This window comes from Manis pentadactyla, chromosome 14, assembly GCF_030020395.1.
Source record: "Manis pentadactyla isolate mManPen7 chromosome 14, mManPen7.hap1, whole genome shotgun sequence".
Classification (NCBI taxonomy): domain Eukaryota; kingdom Metazoa; phylum Chordata; class Mammalia; order Pholidota; family Manidae; genus Manis; species Manis pentadactyla.
Genome location: NC_080032.1, coordinates 44,976,020 through 44,996,250, shown reverse-complemented (window position 1 = coordinate 44,996,250; position 20,231 = coordinate 44,976,020). Strand labels below are relative to the sequence as shown.

The window sequence follows — 20,231 nt, the reverse complement described above, 5'->3', positions numbered from 1 at the left end:
ATATCCAAAGAACAAATGTGTAAATGTATTATTTAAACTATACCACAATTCTATAACATTTTCAAATTCAATCTTGATATTAAATCACTTGACGATCTTTTAAAGGATTATAACTGCCAATTCCCAGTTAGGTCTGTTTATGGAAGGAAGCAATGTCTTTCTTGATACAGAAATCAGGTACAATTAATTTCTGAGAGTAGTATTTTAACTTTCTAGCCTCCTGACTATAATTAGCTAGCATTTCTGACTGAATGGAATTTAGAAAGGCGGGCCTAAAGAAGATGGGTCACAAACTCCAGGGCAAAGGAAGAATGCAGACAAGCAGGGCATGGAAAAGTTAGAGATTAAGGGGTAAGCAGCTGACTTTCATGCAAAAAAAAGCACAACTGTAGTGCCTTAAATTCCATCAGTTTGAAAGACTGCATTTGTCTAAGTTGGAATCTAACCCTTTTTATAAAAGCTCTCTCATAGTTTTGCTATAATACAAAACCGATTGGAGGAGTTTACAAGGCAGTCTGAAACTGGGCAAAATCTACCAGAATGTAAAATGTGTACGACCTTTGATTCAACAGCTCTACTTCTTCAACTCGAGTCAACAGAACTACTGGCACATGTCCAGCCATGTGTACAGGGTGTTCACTGCAGGACTGTTTGTGCTGGAGAAAGATGGGAGACAACCTAGATAAGTGACCCGCAGCAAGGCAGCGGTCATGTGAGCAGTACAGGCATTGTATTTGAAATAATTTTAAGCTTACAGAAAATTCACAAAACATACAAAAAATTCCCATATTCCCTTTCCGCAGGTTCTGCAAATGTCAACACTATCACAATTACTTTATCCTTCTTGCTGTACATACACATACACACACACACACATACACAATCGTCATTTACAGCAAATTTTAAAAACCATTTTTCTTTCTGGTGCAGGACCAGGCATTGCATTTACGTGTGAGGTCTCTCGAGTTTCCTTTAATCTGGACTAGCTCCTTGGTCTCCCTTTGTCTTTCATGGCCTTGCCATTGCTTAAGGGCACAAGCCAGTTATTTTGTAGAACAGCCCTCAATTGGGGGATGGCTTATGTTTCTGCATGATTAGGGTACACAGCCATTTCCAGTTAAGTAAACGTGTATGTAATGACATGGCCGACCTCAGGTATTTTGCTAATGGAGGAAGGGAGACCCATCGTCATGGTAGCACCAGCAAAGAGAAGGCCCACTCAAAGGATTTAACTAAAATTATTTTAATGGAGGAACTCTTCAGAGGTGTGGACCGGGGTAAAGGAAGAGCAGAGGGTCAAGGAAACCAACCCAGATGGTACTGAGCCCTGGGATCAGCAAGAGTGAGGAGCATTGCCGGCCAAGGAGCAGGAGGAAAGAGCAGCTGGAGCTAAGGAAGCGTGGCTGCCAGGCGGGCACCTCGCCATAGAGGGACCTGCCCTGGGAGGGAGGATCAAGGCTGTCATTGTCTCAGCCCCTGCCTTTACCCTCTCCAGTCTCCCACTGGTGCCTCCCAGCAGCCAAGACCAGCCAGAGGCAGGTGGGCAAGGGGGCCAGTGCGGTGAGGCCCACAGGAATCAGCTCTCCAGGGCACACTCAGGACAGACAGAGGCAGAGAGTTAAATAGGAAACAACCAGCACCGGGGGCAAGTTCTAGTGTCCAAGGATATGAAAGATGTCAGCTTGGATTCTTCTCACAGTGCAAAAGTTCACCTGAGGGCTAGGGCTGAAACAGAAAGCACCAGGCACTCCATGATTTATATGCACAAAGCAGCGAGACTGGGGCCACCCTCCCTGCCACAGAGCTAAGAGAGGAGCAAAAATGTAGAACAAGTCCTACCCCCGCATGACCCTCCTCTGGTCTGTGTAAGAAGAGACCTGAGAGGAGGTCACCAGCCTTAGAACAGCAGCAGTTCATGGAAAGAGTCTGTTCCCTTGACTTGCTTTGCAGGAGGGACAGAGAGGAGATTGCTTCCCCTCCCCAAGATAAGGCCGACAATCTCTATTTAGTTTCCAAGAGAATGACTTGTAAAGATTGGGGGTGAATGCAAGAAGACAAGGACATTTTATTCCCTATCTGGATGTCCTTGCTCCCTGCTTAGGAGAAGAGAACTGGAGAGAGACAGAGGCAAGGGAATGGTCGGGGGTTCCAGCTCTGGCCAGAAAGTCAGAACTGACCCCATCCCCTCAAGTTCTTGATTTCTGTCAGACATGGAAGATGGGATTCCCACATGTGTCTACCAGTCTTAGAGATGGTTTTGGGAAGCAGTTAAGACTGGAAGAACTCAGACCCAGCACCGTCAGGTACTGCAGCAGGCAAAGGCGTGCCCTATTAAAGCCTGAGAATAGATGCCATCCTTGGCTGGAAGAAGTACCTAAATATGGCTAAGGGCTACCACCGGTAACCAATGCTGAATGGAGGCTAGCCTCTCTTGCAAGACATTATCAATACTTTGCCCATCTTTACGGAGCTCACAAAGGCTAGAATAGTAGATACAGCCAGCCAAGAAAATGCTGTAAGCAAGCTCCGTACCCCCATCCCCACAAAGCCCCAGCGGCTGAGGCCATACGCAGGTCTAGCCTTCACGGGGCTGAAGAGATGTCCTCTCTGAACTGCATTTAAGGCTGAAGTTCTAAAACAAACATAATCATAAATATTAAAATGAAGCCATTCTAATAACTGAAAGTAACAAGAAAGGTATGGAAAGGGGCTGACATTTCATTAAGGAACCCAGTTCCACCCAACAAAAAAAAGTTTAAAATATCATAGCTGTGGGAAAGTCATTCTTTAAAAATTAAATCATTTCATGTTCCAATGAATTGTGCTCAAAGAATCACCTCCATATTTTAAAAGTTAATACATATGTGCAAATAAAAAAATTGTTAAGTCACATATCAAATTGTTAACAGTAATTATGCATGTGGATGGAAACTGTCAATGTTCCAAGATAAATTGTCTTGTCTTATTCTGCCTTCTTTGGTGTTTAAAACCTATAACAAGCATGTATTTGTGCATTACATGTGTAATTACCCTAAGAGGGAAAAAGCTTTCTCGCACTTTCTCCATGAGACAGTGTGCACTTCTCAAGTGTTAGGAATATATTGTGAGGGTCAGAAGGGATGTTATCTGCAAAGCCTTTATCTTCAGTCCCGGCACAAAAGATGTTCACTTAGCTCCCTGTCCTTGGCCCTCCCACCACATCTTTGTCGTTAGCATCTTACACTAAGTGTGGTAGCCCAAATGTCATTTTACATTTAAAAAGGAAAAATGTTACAAGTACTGCAAATGCAATTATTGCTTTTTTCTTCATTTCCTTTTTAAGAATCAGTATTACATATTTTCTTCATAAATAAACTTAACATTGTTTTCAGTGTCTTCAAGCTTTGTCTTATTTAATTCTTCTTAGGTTCCACTGACAGTTGTCAAAAATGTGTGTTCTGCTTATCATCAACAAAGTTATGACTCAAAGTTTTCCTCCATCTGCTTGGTTCTGAGGGGCCTGTGTCCAGAACAACCTCTCCTTTGGAGCCCCTCTGATGAACCTCTCAGAAAAGGCCACATACAATCTGGAAGGTGCAGAAGGGGCCAGAAAACCTCAGCCACTTCTCCCTGTGCCCCTGCCTCCTGCTGCCTCCTCAGCTCTCACCTGTCCCTTTCCTGGCTCACATCCCGATCACACATCTACTGTTTTTCCCACTGAGCTGACAATGCCACTAAGACAACTTGTAGCTTTCCACACTTCGTTCATTCTGCAAATGCTTATGGACGGCTTACTGTAGGTCAGGGCCATATCCAGGGCTAGGGGGTAACAATGAATAAAGTAAGGCCCTTGCTGGCTGCACACCAAAGCCAGAACCTTCCCATTGCTTCTCAGTCCCAGGTCGGCCCAGGGCTGTGCTCCAAGCTTAGCATGACTAGCACCCCTCTAATTCTTTATAATTTCCAAGGTGACTTCCATGATGTTTGCTGTTGATATTATATTTTGAGTTGGTTGGCAAAAAAATAAAGAAAAGAAAAGCTAAGCTATCCTTTGTTTTCTGCCTGTAATAATCTACCTCTCTGGGTTATAAAATGTTTACATAACAATCTTAATTTTATGAAAGCTGTTAACAGTTTTTAAAAGATGTTCATTTAACGTAACAACACCAGACTGAGCATGACCCCAGTGGTGGCCTTCTCCAGTGGGAGACTGACGCACACTCCAAATGCCGTCAGAATTGCCACTAACTACGGTGGAATGGGCTTCAATCAGCTTTGCGAGTCAATGTCTCCTACATAAAGATTCTTGTGAGGAAGAGTGGGTAAGAGATTTCCAGTCTATCCTGCCTGTAATGTTAGCCTCCCTAGAAGGCTACACAATGGCTTAGGGACTTGAGTTTGAAATACCTGATTTCCTGTGATTGGTCCACTGGGGTTTTTGAATGATCCTAATACCAATTTAGCAGTTTGGATACAAGCACATCCTTAATTAACTTTTCATCAATTCCTCTCTTATCAAAATAAAGCTTTTGACAGGATTATTTCTTTATATTTCATTTATTTTAGAAGGAAAGAAAATTTCAAAGGAAAAAGAATTTAGACATTAGAAAAGAAGGGATATTAATAAGGCCTTTGCATGTGAAACTCACCTCTAGTTCTGGCTATTGGGGTCACCTCAAACACTGTATCTGTTGAGAGAGTATTGTAAGTTATCTTCAGAATCATCTTGGAATAAATAGTTCTCTTTCCATATTTCAAAATCCTGGATGGGGTTTTATGGATTTTCTTTAACAATAAATTGATTGCTAAAAATGTAACTAACATATCTTGCTATCATGTTGATGTACAACTAAAACCAAACTTTAGCTTATATTTAGATAGGGTATTGTTACAGCATGGAGTTTTGATTTGTTGTTTTACAACCACGGCTCCTTTTGAATCTTCAGAATCTTTTCCCTACATGCCTGCTCAGCCTGAAGCTGACTCCTTATCCCCATTCCTCCCTCCCTCTGAAGTTACATTCCTTTCAAGTATGCATTCATTCAATTCATCTCTCAAGCAACATCTCACCACACTACCCTTCAATAATATTTCAGTCCAGTGAGAACCAAATTTTAAGAAAAGGAATGTGACTCCCAGCCAGCAACTTGTCTTTTTATAGACCAGGATAGAATCCACAGCTATTTGACTTGTATTGTATAGAGTGCACGGCCAATGTCATGCATGTGAGAGCTTCAGGAGAGAAGTTGATGGTGAAAAATCACAGGCAAGAAAGCCACAGGAATATTCCAGATAAAGGAGAAGGACCAAATTCTGCAACAAATTTAATTTAGCCTACCTAATCACAACAGGTAGTTGATAACAACAGTGAACAACAACAAAAAGAAACACACAAAAGTTAATCCTTAGGCACACATGATATTCAACTATAGCATAGAAAATACATATAATAAAATATACCTGAATATTAGCACTTATAAAACTGTTAACCTTTCACCACCATTGCACATATCCAAATATGCCCAGTAAGGCATAGAATAGAGGCCTTTGTTCTTTATAGCTCAAATTACAAACCCAACATCCTGTAAAATTATGTGTTTAGAAATACAGACGGTTAATATTCACAAGAATGAACTGCACAGCTATTGCTTTTTGTGACCCCTATGAAAACAGTCCCTTGGTTTGTATCACTTATTGATAGCCTCACTGATTAATAAGTTTTAAGAAATTATAGAAAACAAGAGAAGTGCCAAAAGAACAACAGAAAATGGGAGACTCCCAGATATGGCCTTAAACTTTTTAATAGGGTAAGAGTTGGATTCCACAAACTCTAGATAATTGCGGTACAATGGAAATATTTTAGCCACATTTTAAAATGTTAAAAGAACCAGGTGAGACAATGAGATAACACCTCACACCAGTTAGGATGGCCAACATTCAAAAGACAAGAAACAACAAATGCTGACAAGGATGAGAAGAAAGGGGAACCCTCCTACACTGTTGGTGGGAATGTAAATTGGTACAACCATTGTGGAATGCAATATGGAGGTTCCTCAAAAAACTAAAAATAGGAATACTATTTGACCCAGGAATTCCACTCCTAGGAGTTTACCTGAAGAAAATAAAATCCCTGATTCAAAAAGACATATGCACCCCTATGTTTATCTCTGCACTATTTACAATAACCAAGATATGGAAGCAAACTAAGTGTCCATCAGTAGATGAATGGATAAAGAAGATGTGGTACATATACACAATGGAATATTACTCAGCCATAAAAAGAAAAGAGATCCTCCCATTTGCAACAACATGGATTGATCTAGAGGGTATTATGGTCAGTGAAAAGCTAGGCAGAGAAAAGCAAATACCAAATGATTTCACTTATATGTGGAATATAAAAACAAAGCAAAATAGAAGGAACGAAATAGCAGTAGACTCAGACACCAAAAAGAGACTAGTCATTACCAAGGTGGAGGGGTTTGGGAGGGTGGTAGGAGATGGGAAGGGGATAAAGGGGCACAGTAATTCACAATCACAATATAAGCTGGTCACAGGGAAGGTGGTACATCACAGAGAATACAGTTAATGTTTCTGTAACATCCTACTGTGTTGATAGATAATAACCACACTGGGTGGGGTGAGGATTTACTAATATGGGTAACTGTTGAACCACTGTGTTGTGTATTTGAAACCAATATAAGACAGTATATCAATGGTACTGTAATAAGAAAAAGAACCAGGTGAGAATAGTTGATTTTAATAGTTCATTTTCTTTAACTCAATATATACAAAATATTATCATTTCTTCATATCATAAAAATAAAAAATTGTGAATGAAATATTTTAAATCTTTTTTGCAAAATCTTCAAAATCCAATGAGTATCTTATACATACACAACATTTTAATTATGATCAGCCACATTTGAAGTTTCAAGTACTCTGTAGCTACATGGGGCTCTTAGCTAATATTGGACTACGCAACTGTGGACAAGCTACCAAAGGCAACACAATTCTGAAACATTATATCTTGGCAAAGCCTGAGGCAAAAGCTTATGCACTACTACTTTATTAAAGGCACAATCCCAGGAAGTAGAAACGAGGCAAAGATGGGAAGCAACAGGGAAGGAAGACCACTGAGTTGGCCATTGTTTGAAACAAGGACATCTGATTGTTCCGTCACTGATTGTTCCGTCTCCTACAGTCACCCTCTGAGAGCCATAAGCTCATACGTTTCAGCAGGAAAAAGAAAGAATTTACCAGCTCACTTGCATCCCACTTGACCAAAGTTCACGCCACAGAACATTGACTCCCCCACACCTGCAGGTTGCATGTAACCTGATGCCAGTTCAGGCCCCACAGCATCTGACACCCTGAGGCCATGAGGAAAGCCCGGTGCAGCAAGTGGCTTGGCAGGGGCAGGAAGTAGGGCCCTGTAGGGTTGTGCCCATGAGAAGCTAGTTGCCAGTGCAGCTGGGGAAAACAGACAGCCAGCGACCCCAGGGCAGGACTGGAGAGAGGATGTGAGGTGGTGGGTAAGAAATGTCTGATGCGACTAAGAATGTAGAAATGACTAAGAGCTGTCGTGGGTGCACCAGATGGAGTCACACCGAACGGAAGAACTGCTACGCTGAGTTTAAGGCCCTGGATGGGTAGATCATGTTAGATTTGCCTGGATCTCTACCTTGTACATCTAATCTTCAAATTTGATACAGTGTAATTCCTGCCTACAAACTGAACTTCGCCCTGGGCACTGCTCAAAGTTAAGTCCTATATGGACAGAATTGAAAGGCTACTGGCCCAAAAACACATGTCCAGAGAGCCTGGCCCTGATTCTTCTCTGATCTTAGGACCCAGCGTTGGTGACTGGGTTCCTGGGCAGTTACAGAGTTCCCTCTATTTCCTTCTTCTTTCCCATGCTGCTGGAGACCTGGAGGGTCTGCCAGGTTCCATCAGCCTGCGGCTGGGCATGTTCTCCTTGTCTCCTTACAGTCATTGCTTTGTGTTTCTAAATCTTTGCTTCCCAGCATATTCATCTGCCTAAAAGGGCAGGTGACTTGCATTATTGGGCCTTCCTAGTAGAGATGCCCCTTGTTGTATCCCTGTACCCTCGTTTCCCCAACCTCCCCTCTTTCAGCATTGCTGGGTTTCCCACAACACCTGCAGCTTGATCGGACCCCCCAGTCTGCCCTCCCCAGCCCACAGCACTGACGTATTCACTCTACTTGAAAAGGACCTCTTCTCCAGAGCCCAAAGATCTGCCTTTGGTCTTTCCTAACTAGAGGCTTATCCAAGGGCTTCTGCCTACCATCCTGCAATGCACATACCCCTTCCTCTGGACAGAGGCACCCCTGCACCAGGGTCCATGGCTTGGTGAGCAGGAACACCCCTGTGCAGGCTGCAGTCTGCCCATCTTCACTTGTGGCCTTATGCTGGCGGCCCAGAGCACATTTCCCCCAAACTCTTCCAAAGACTTCCTTCCTATCCTTCCAGTCTTTGCTAAATGTTCTCTCTAAAGAGGCCCTCTCTGGCCATCCATTCTAAAGAAGGCCCTATTACCATCTCAGATTACCTTCAAAGTACTTGTCATGATTGATATATTATTCAACCATTTGCTTATTTACTTCTCTGTCTTCCCCTTACTTCATGTCTGCACCTACATGCAACCTGCAGGTGTGGGGGAGTCAATGTTCTGTGGCGTGAACTTTGGTCAAGTGAGATGCAAGCAAGCTGGTAAATTCTTTCTTCTTCCTGCTGAAACGTATGAGCTTATGGCTCTCAGAGGGTGACTGTAAGAGACGGAACAATCAGTGACAGAACAATCAGATGTCCTGCATCAGACTATAAGCTGCATTAAAGCCAAAATTACCAATGTATATCCAGCCCCTTCATTGTACCAAAATTAATATTTGTTGAATGAATGATCTCTATCTAGCAATCAAGCTCCTCATACTAGAAATCAAGGGAATGACACAGACCAGGGGTCAGGAGCTCAAAAAGGTCAGGCAGGTAACATAATAGGTAAAACACTGGCTTAAAGCTCTAGGAGGTGGTAAGGTTTGAGGCAAACCACAAAAATTCCACAATTCCTCAAAAGATTCTAATTCAAATTTCAAATATATTCTATGGGCCCAACAGAGCTCCCCCTGGTCTCAGCATTCCTGAACTTCTTTCCAACTCATGCAGCTTGATGGCCAGCTTATGGCCCACGCATGCAGGGCCCTTTGGACACAGTGCTCTCTGTAACCCCTTAAAATAGCCTTGTTGGTGAATTCACATGGAATTTTACTCCCAGGGCTTTGCGTATGCTCTTCATTCCATTCCTTTCACATGTATCTTCTCTGCCTTCACTCTGCGAATTCTTCCTCAAAAGCCTCTCATGACCATGTCTGCCCCCTCCCGGTCCCATGTGGCCCCATGATGCCCTGCTTTCCTGAACGCTTACAGGTCTCCCTCCCAGACTCCCCCCAAGGGAAAACACTGGGGCTTATGCCCTGCTGCATCCTGGTACTCAGCACAGTGTTTGAAATAAAATAGAATTCAAAATAGTTGAATGAACAAATGGCCCCACCAAAGGGATTCCTGACTGGTCAAACCAGGCTCCCAGAGAAAGCTAAAGAATGGGTCCAGATGCTGATGAAGGTCGGGTATGTGGTGACACCAGGCTCCATCCTACTCAGTGTCCTTTCTGAGTGACTCTGCTGAAGACCATCTGCTCTGATGTGTGAAGTATGAGAAGCTGGGATGGCGGGTCAGTGTGTTAGGAATGTTAGGTAGAAAGATAGGCATGAACAGCTAGAAAAGGGAAAAAAACCCAGATAAGATTCAAAGAAAAAGCCACCCAAACTCTGCCCAGGTAGGGGTCCCATGTGAAGACAATACGGGCTTTGCAGGGAGATAACTTCCTTCCAACCAGATCCCAATGGTGGCACAACTGGGTGAAACTAAGAACTGCCTGAATCACACCTCAGCCGGGGCAAAGGACAGGCTCACTGGGAGGATGGCTATATAGATGTCAATCAAATGGCCCCACCTCATCAGCCAAAGAGGCCCTTCCTAAGGAGAATGCAACATATAAGTCTCTCACCTAATGGGTCAAGGCCTCTGTCTGCCCTGACCTGGCCTGCTTCTCCCTCGGAGTGTATGCAAATAACATTCCACTCTGCTTTCCTTTCAATTCTTCGTTGCTCTGGGGACAAGAACCAAGAACAAACTCAACCCATAACAAGTGCATCCGGAAACAGCCAAGGGAGAGGAGATAAGAGCGGCTGCAGTGCGTGTGGGCTGCAGCCTTGATTTTGTAAACCCAGTGTGAATATTTTTGCGAGGGCTGCAGTATAGGCTTCCTGGAACAGTGTGGGGGAGGATGCGCGGTTACAGGTAGGAATGTGCATCTTTTGGATTCCCTGGCTGGTGATTCAGAAGCTAAGCCTGGAGTGGCTCCAGTTGTTTCACTTTGTTTTGCCATAGAGCCTAAAAGCGCTATTTTAAAAATGGCATTGCTGACTGGATTCTATAAATTAATCTCTGTGTACCTTCCTCACCGAATTTCTCAATTTATCACACCCTTGGTTAGAATACAGCCTTCTCTCTTTCCTCATCATATGCACATAAATACAGGTTCCTTCTCCTCTTTCAATAACTGTACTAATTTTTGTTTTATTCTTGAATTTGATGCCAAGGTTGCTAAATGTCTGTTGAAGCTTAGGAGAATAGAGTTGATATAAGCGGGGTTGAGGACCCCACATATTTAAGGTGGAGGCCAAATTTTCAATGCAGCCCCTAAAATCCACATAACATAACCTGCCAGGTACTGGTCTCTCCTAACCTGTTGTCCCATGAATGCCTTCCTCCAGGAGCCAACCCAGTAAAATATCATAGTGCTAAAAAATTAGAAAATTGAGATGCGGTGTGTGTGTGACCTTATTTAATTCTCACAGCAACCTACTGAGATGGGTACTTGCAGCAGAGCAGAGGCACTGCGCATGCCCACCAGATGCACGTTGTCCCTTCTCTGGAGAGGGAAGGGGGCTGGAAACTGAGTTTATAACTGATGATGCCTACGTGAGGATGAGGGCTCCATAAAAGTCCCTGAAGTCCCGGATGCCGAGCGCTTCCAGGCTGGTGAACACATCCGCCTGCTGGGGGGTGGTGCACCCCACTCCCACAGGGACAGAGACTCCCGTGCTCAGGACCTTCCAGGCCTCGTGCGATGTATCTCTTCACCTGGCTGTTTGCTTTGCCCTTTATCACATCCTTTATTATATAATAAACTGGTAAGTGTGTTTCCCTGAGTTCTGTGTACTGTTCTATCAAATGATTGGATCCAAGGAGGGAGTTATGGGAACCTCTGATTTGTAGCCAAATTGGACAGGAGTTGTGTGTAACCTGGGGACCCACTACTTGCTGTTGGCATTTGAGGTCAGGGGCAGAGTCTTGTGAGATAAGCCCTTAACCTGTGGGGCCTGCATTAACTCTGGTGAGTGTCAGAACCAAATTAAATTATAGGACATCCAGCTGATGTCACAAAGAATTGCTTGGTGCAGGGGGAAGAAAAGGCCCACATTTCTGGTGTCAGATTTATTATGTGATGAATAAAGGAAGACACACAGCAAAGTTTCCCTATACCCTCCCTGATGATCCTTGCTTCTAGTATTACACCCTTGTGTAACCTTGTCCTCTTGAGCTGAGCTAAGCATATTGACTCACTTCTAACATATAGAGTATGGCAGAAATGATACTGTATCACTTCCACAATTTGGTTACAGAAAGGCTTCCATTTTGGATGATTCTCACTCACTGACTCCCTCACTCACTTTCTTCTGGGTCTCACCATAAATTATAGACTGGATTATGTCCCTCCCAGACCTCCCATGTGATGATAGTTGGAGACAATGCCTTTAGAGAGGTAACTAAGGTCAAATGAGGTCATCAAGGGTTGATGTCCTATTAAGAAAAGGAAGAAACACCAGAAATCTCTCTCTACATGTGCACAGAGCAAAGGCCCTGTAAGAACAGAAGGAGCAGGTGACTGTGTACAAGCCAGGAAGAGAGCTCTCACCAGAAACCAAATCTGCCATTGCCTTGCGTATGCACTGCCAGGCTGCAGGACTGTGAGAAAATAAAGGTCTGGTGTGTAAGCCACCCAGTCTGTAGTATTTTGTTATGGTAGCTGGAACAGACAAATACACCATGTCATGAGGTGGAAAGGCCTGCATGGCAAAGAACCAAGGCTTTTCAACAATCACATGAGTGAGTTTGGAAGCAGATCCCCCTCAGTCAAACCTTCAAATGAGACCACAGTCCTAGCTGGCAGACTGACTGTCACCTTGAGCCAGAGGCACACAGCTAAGCCACACCCAGATTCCTGACCCACAGAAACTCTAAGATAATAAATGCTTGTGGTCATAAACTGCCAAGTTTTGGTGGTAATTTGTTATGCAGAAATAGATAGATGGAAGCAACGTGCAACATCAAAAGACTAGGTGGATAAAGTGGCTAATCAGAGAATCAGCCCCAAATGCATTGCCATTGGAAAAAAAAGAATTGGAGCAGAGAAAAGGGAATTCTAGTGTGCAGCCAAGTCAACAGAGATGAGGAGGCAAAAGCAAGGAACAGCCAACTACCCAGGCAAGCGGGAGGCTGTCTTTGTAAAACCTAAAACTGGGGATTCCAGCCTGGGCCTGGCCTTCTCTGTGCTGCAGGCTGAAAGATCTGCTTCCAATATCCATAACCAATAGGTAAGATGGTCCCTTAGTTTGGGTTTCCCCAGAGACAAACCTTGATATAAGGAGTCAAGTAAAAGAAAAGTAGTTAGAGTTGATCCAAAAAACACCACTAGTGGAGAGACGAGAGACAGAAAAGAGAAGAAAGCCAAGGTCATATTCTGTTATACATTCTGCAATAATAATACCATAAATCAGGTGACTTATAAACAACAGACATTTATTTCTCATAGCTCTGGAGGCTGGGAGGCCCAAGATCAAGGCACAGGCAGATTCGGTCTGGGGAGGCCCAGGTACCAGTGCACATCTAGACTGTGCCTTCCTGCTGTGACTCACATGGCAGAAGGGGCTAGTGAGCTCTCTTGGCCCCTTTTATAAGAGCACTAACCCCATAATGAGGGCTCCAGCCTCATGACCTAAGGCCCTTCCAAAGGTCCCACCTCATAATGCCATCACATTAGGCATTAGGCTTCATCATAGGAGTTGGGGGGCATGGGGTGCACACAAACATTTAGTCTATAATAGCCAACAAAGAATTGTTGTCATTGTGCAAATTATCACTACAGGCAACTGAACTCTAATGCCACAGAACCTGAGGCACAGGATAGAACACGGCATCTCAGAGTTATCCCACCAAGGGGTGAGAGAACTGGTGTATTTATCCACCAACTCCTGCCAGCCATTGGTAGGATAGGGGAGGGCATTAATTCCCAGCACCCATTGCATATAATGCATACATGCTTGTAAGGAGAAGTTAGCTAGTGTGCTTTGACATAGTAAGTGCAAGGAGATACAAAGGAGACTCTAAGAGCACTGGTACATATAGGCCCCTGATTAGGTAGCAGCTACACATGGCCTATCTACATGGAATCATTGAAAATTATTTTTGTGGAAACTTGCTGAAATGAAGATGGCTGTTAGGCTTCTAAGAGATTTGAAAAATAACATTTGAATTCAAATGAACTCAGTCTCCCTCTTGCTTTAGTCTTGATTTGAGTCAGAGACTTTTGAGAAGTGACCAGCTTCTCTGAGCCTTAGTTTTATTCCCTGTAAAATAGACACAGTAATTCCTACTGTAGTCAGTAGTTGTAAGAAAAAAGCATACAACAGCTAGCATAGAGATAATCAGGGTTTTTTCAGTTTAAACTTGCAATGATAATCTGTTGACAACAACTTTACCTGTACACAGGATTGCTCAGACAAAATTAGTAATGCCACTTAAAGTCAGTATTAGTGTATGCTATAGATGAATGTTCATGCTCTCCCAAAATTCCTATGTTAAATCCTAACACCCATGTGATCGTATTTGGACATCTCTGGGAGGTGATTAAGTGATAAAGGGGAAATCCTTATAAAAGAGACCCCAGAGAGTTCCCTTGACCCCTCTACCATATGAGGACACAGCAAGAGAATAGCCTTTTTTTTTGAAAGATATTGGATTTTTATTATTAAACTGTTCTTATTTTCCTGTAAAGCTATTGCTTCACTGTATAAAAATAGCACCGGCTAACACAGTATATTGCAAAATTAAGATAGTATTGTTCTTCATCTGACAATATACAAGAAAAACTTTTCTCCACTGCCAGGTATTCCCAATGGAAACATCATTAAGTATTTTGACCCAAATCCAGGGATGGATATAAGCAAATTACATAAGGCTTAAGATAATGTTATCCTTGAATTACATAATTTTATACCTACTTTTTACAGATAATTTTAGCAACTCTGAATACTGTAATTGTAGTCTAGCCTAAAGATCATAGGGTATTGTGGAAAGGATTCATAGCATATTTATCTGCAATCATTAGAAAGTTAAGGGAATTTTCTTCCAGCAGCATGTTGAAAGTAGTTTCTTCTTCCACTGGTACTATCAAAACTTTCTATCCACCACTAATTTGAGACAACTATACTAGATTAAGTTGTTTCATACTAGTTTATTTTAGGAGTTCCATTTTCAGTCCTCGATAGATTTTATGTATTTCTCATATGCTTCTTCACTCATAAGTTCCTCTAGTTCTGAAGGATTACTCAAGTGTCATCTTGATCAGCCAACCATCTTCTTAACAAGATTTGTTGACAAGTCTTGGATTTTCGGCAAGACCTTCGTTAATTTCAGTTACTTCTCCTGATAGAGGAGAATAGAGTTCACTAGCAGCTTTCACACTTTCCAAGTTCCAAATTCATCTTGTTTGTTCAATTTTGTCCCAACTGCAGGCAGACTACAGTAAACAACATCTCCCAAAGCTTCCTGTGCAAAATTTCTGAATCCCACTGTTCCAATACCTTTTTGTGTTGTTATCCATTCATGTTTGTCTGTGACTTTACGCACGGAGAGCAGAGCAGGGCCGGTGCGCAGCGTCCAGATGGCGCTCACCCTCAGCCCCCAAGGACGCAGAGGGCAAGGCGCGACCGGCACCAAGGCAGCGCAGGCTGGTACCCCGCAGCCCACAAGCTCAGCACCGCTCGCCGGGCCATATTCGTGGGAGTGCCCAGAATAGCCACTATTGAATTAGCAAGCATGTCTTACCAGATGTCAAATCTGCCAGCACCTTGATCTTGGACTTCCTGGCATCCAAGATGTGGAAAAATAAATTTCTTTTGTTTATAAGCCACCTGATCTATGGTATTCTATGATAGCAGCCCGAATAGACAAACAATGCACTTTGGATAAAATGCTCAATAAATGCCTATCAGTATTAAAATGCACAGTCTATGGCACATTATATAAATAAATATTCCTTACCCACTTTTTTACACATTCCGATATTAAATTAACATTAAAAACCTAATGTTGTTTTCAGTCATATCCAACCAAACATTTGCTATTCCTTCAAACCTGCTTTTTCTACAAAGTTTCTTTATTAAAGCTGTTATATATAAAATGAATATGCAAACAAAATGGTGGAAATTTGTCTAAATAAGTCGGTGTCATTAGGTTAAAGTGAGCTTTCAATTTTAAAAAGCAAAGTAGCAGAGTAAATGGAGGAATAGCTCTCCAGCACCGTGATTTTTAAATTGTAAAACCAGGCTAGCACACAACAAAATTTATCAGTATGCAAACTAGAGGTGGGAAGCACCCATTATTTAGGAGTTTGCTTCTAGAAAACTCAGAGTTGAATAAAAATTTAAATTCATGAAAGACTGCCAAACAAGCTAGGCAGGCCTAATTGGCTAAAAATAAATACACTAATTCCAAATATGTGAGAAATGAAGAGAAACACTGTACATTCTTGTAAGTATCCCAGGGTTCATAAAAATAACTCAAAATCTCTGAAAATCTCTGATACATAGACACAAATATTCAAGGTCACATTAAAATGGTAACACTATTACCAGAATGCACAAAATCACCAATATATGACAAATGTCTATGGTTGGAAATATTTATTTTTGACCAATGTGTTATTTTAGTCAATTGCCCTGGGACCTCCATTACAGTCTGAAACATGGCAGATGTTTGAGAAATGCTAGCTCCCCTCTATTTATCAGTTTGCCTGTGGCAGTGCTAAAAGAAGAAAATGCTAACAAAGATTTCAGAGACTCATCATCAAGCCCAAACCATCCCCAAATAGGCCCTATTGGTAAAAACTCAATTATGGGAAATGAAACCAGAGGTTTGCTATGAAGTGCTTTGGGGTTGTTTATGAAAGAATATTAAAGGAAATAGAGATAGATTTTGGACACTAAGAGAGAGACAAGAAATGCATCAAATTGGACAGAGGCCCAATAGTCCAGGTTGTAGCCCAAAAAATAATAAGGTCTAGGAGGTCCAGAAATACTGCTTGAAAGAAGCAGACAAAATAGAACGGCTCTGAAGCTAAGTGAATGCTTATGAAGTATCTGTGAATGCTAAACATCTCTTGACACATTCTTTTTCCTAAAACAGACACAAACTAGAGATAAATCCTTATTATAGTCAGAAAACACTGGGCAGACCCACCAGAAGCCTGTGCTCTCTAACACATGAATAACCCTGCCATGCAAAAGGATGACAGTCCAACACAACTCAATGAAAATATGTCTTTAGGAAGATTCCTTTCACGTGGGTTTCATATTCATCAGACTTTATTAATTTTTCCCAACGATCTTATCACTAAGACCAAGATGCAACTTAAGTGTTCTGGTTTTAATGGCCTAGATATCCAAAACTGTTCAACTTGCATTCCAGTCTACAGCCCACGTTCTGAGTCTAACCACAGCTGAATTAAAAGCCAGTGGGATCCACACTTACAGATAGGAAACCAGTCTCTGTGCTTCGAGAGTTCTCTGTAGCTCAGCCCCAGGCTCAGCCTGAAACAACTTGCCAGCCTCACATTCCTACAAATGCATTCTATGCTTGGATGCCACCAGACTCTCTGAATCCATTAATCAAATTATTTTCACATGGCTAAAGGCAATTCTGTCCAGGGAGTTGCTAGGCAGCTGTGTCTCCTTCCTCGAGATCCACGATCAGTCGTTCACATGTCCCGATCTTGCTGGCTCCCCAGTGGCTGGGGTGCTCAGACCATTGTGAGGCAGTGGAGCAAAGCTCTGCCCCAGACAGCAGCTGTGCCACCTTTAATTGAGAAAGCCTATTGCCAAAGGTTTCTGAGTGATGGGAGAAAGAAGACGCTGTTCCTTTGGCTCAGTGTTTCTCTTGGACAGAACGATTTCATTTGGAAAACTTTGGCCTAGATTTAGAGAAAAGTCTCTGCCTTCATAAAGATTAAACAATGACCTTTTCCCAGGGGCTCCATGCCATCAGGTGAGAACCTGTAGAAGAGCCGTGAGGATGTGGCCAGTTTCAGAGGCAGACGTAGCCCCTGGAGGGCTCAGATTGTGCTCACCCAGTGGCATCCACAGTTCCAGCAAAGTCCAGCAATTTGGCTACAGCAGAACCCAGTCTGTTGAGTGGCTAGTTGTATTTGTTTTGGGTGGTGAGGAGGAAAAGCTGCTAGTCAAAATGTATGATTTGTGATCAAAATATTCATATGATCTTCATCCTATATTGACATGAATGAATAATCAAGAATATAAAAACACAGCACAAGCCTTCGGGACCAGATCTTAGGTTAATACGGTGTAAAACCACCACACTAAACTTCTCAGCACACGATACCATCCCATCTGCATAAAGCCAAACTAATAGCCTGTCCAACTCTATGCCGTTCTTACTACATACACATCCTGTGGCTTGGGAATTGGACAGACCCTTTTAAGCCCAGATCTATACTGAGCAAGTCATAACTCCCTCTGAGCTGCAGTTTTCTTGCCTGTAACATTGAGATAATAAGATTAATTTAAAAAGTAGTTATTGAGTACCTAATATATACCAGTCATTCTTTTAGGCTCTAGGGGTACAGAAGTAAAAAAAAAGATAAATATTTCAGCCATTTTGAAGTTTAAATTGTTTACTTATAAAGATTGTTCAGAAGAACAAAAAAGATAACAAAACAAAGACTAATAGTACATAGTAAGCCCCTCCAGCTAAGCCCCTCACACAGTTTTGTCTCACAATGATAAGTGCTACAACGAGGGTAGGAGAAAATGCAGTGTGTCATTTCTGAACTGTTAAGGAATCGAAAACACAAACCTCACATAGGCCAATATTTTTTAAACTTCAGATTGTGACATATCAGTGAGTTGTAAAATCAATTTAGTGAGTTAAGGCCAGCACTGTATCTTAAATTACACAAAGACAGAATGGAATGGAATGGAATGGAAATGTAGTGAGGGTAGGTATTGATTCCTGAAGCTTTTGTTTCAATTGTAATTGTGTGTACATGTGTTTGTGTGTGTGTGTGCATGTGTGTGTGTGCATCTATACTAGGTCAATATGTAAAATGCATTTCTGACTGTAGAATAAAAGTCCCTCAAAAAACTTCTGAAGGCCACTGGTCTATCCATAGTTTTAAAATAGAAGAAAGGAATTTCCTGGGGAGGGGCGGAAGATGGCGGCGTGAGTAGAGCAGCGGAAATCTCCTCCCAAAACAACATATATCTATGAAAATATAACAAAGACAACCCTTCCTAGAATAAAGACCAGAGGACACAGGACAATATCCAGACCACATCCGCACCTGAGAGAACCCAGCGCCTCGCGAAGGGGGTAAGATACAAGCCCCGGCCCCGCGGGAGCCGAGCGCCCCTCCCCCCAGCTCCCGGCGGGAGAAGAGCAGGCAGAGCGGGAGGGAGACGGAGCCCAGGACTGCCGAACACCCAGCCCCAGCCATCCGGGCCAGAGTGCAGGGCGCTCGATACTAGGAAAACAGGGCAGTAAGAACAGTGAGCGGGCACTGGAGGCCGGGCGCCGGAGGACATAAGAAAAGCGCGCGACCATTTTTTTTTTTTTGCTTTTTTGCTGTTTTGTTTTGGCGAGCGCTTTTTGGAAGTCTTAAAGGGATAGGGACCCCAATACTAGGGAAACAGGGCAGAAAGACCAGTGAGCAGAGGCCTGAGGCTGGCACTGGAGAATAAAGAAAACGAGCGACCACCTTTTTTTTTTTTTTAATTTAAAAAAAATTTTTTTTTTTTTCTTTGGTGGTCGTTGTTTTGTTTTGGCGGGTGCTTTTTGGAAGTCTTAAAGGGGCAGGGCGGGCCACTTAATCCAGAGGTAGGGAATCCGGGATCTCTGGGCACCCTAACCCCTGGGCTGCAGGGAGCAGGGAGGCCCCTTACGGAGAGAAATAGCCTCCCAGCAGCTCCTGCTCCAACGCGACTCCACCATTTTGGAGTAGCTGCCCGAGCCAGGCCACGCCCACAGCAACAGCGGAGATTAACTCCATAGCAGCCGGGCAGGAAGCAAAAACCCTGTCTGCGCGCAGCTGCGCAGCACAAGCCACTAGAGGTCGCTGTTCTCCCAGGAGAGGAGGGCCACAAACCAACAAGAAAGGAAGTCCTTCCAGTCGTCACTCATCCCAGCTCTGCAGACTATTCCTATCACCATGAAAAGGCAAAGATACAGGCAGACAAAGATCACAGAGACAACACCAGAGAAGGAGACAGACCTAACCAGTCTTCCTGAAAAAGAATTCAAAATAAGAATCATAAACATGCTGACAGAGATGCAGAGAAATACGCAAGAGAAATGGGATGAAGTCCAGAAGGAGATCACAGATGCCAGAAAGGAGATCGCAGAAATGAAACAAACTCTGGAAGGGTTTATAAGCAGAATGGATAGAATGCAAGAGACCATTGATGGAATTGAAATCAGAGAACAGGAACGCATAGAAGCTGACATAGAGAGAGACAAAAGGATCTCCAGAAATGAAACAATATTAAGAGAACTGTGTGACCAATCCAAAAGGAACAATATCCGTATTATAGGGGTCCCAGAAGAAGAAGAGAGAGGAAAAGAGATGGAAAGTATCTTAGAAGAAATAATTGCTGAAAACTTCCCCACACTGGGGGAGGAAATAATCGAACAGACCACGAAAATACACAGAACCCCCAACAGAAAGGATCCAAGAAGGACAACACCAAGACACATAATAATTAAAATGGCAAAGATCAAGGACAAGGAAAGAGTGTTAAAGGCAACTAGAGAGAAAA

General features: G+C 42.8%; 1 pseudogene; it reads right to left on the bottom strand.

Moving 5' to 3' along the window:
- Positions 1-14,655: 14,655 nt before the first annotated feature.
- LOC118912757 (glycine cleavage system H protein, mitochondrial-like) overlaps positions 14,656-20,231 on the bottom strand; it is a 43,237-nt pseudogene continuing 37,661 nt past the window's right edge.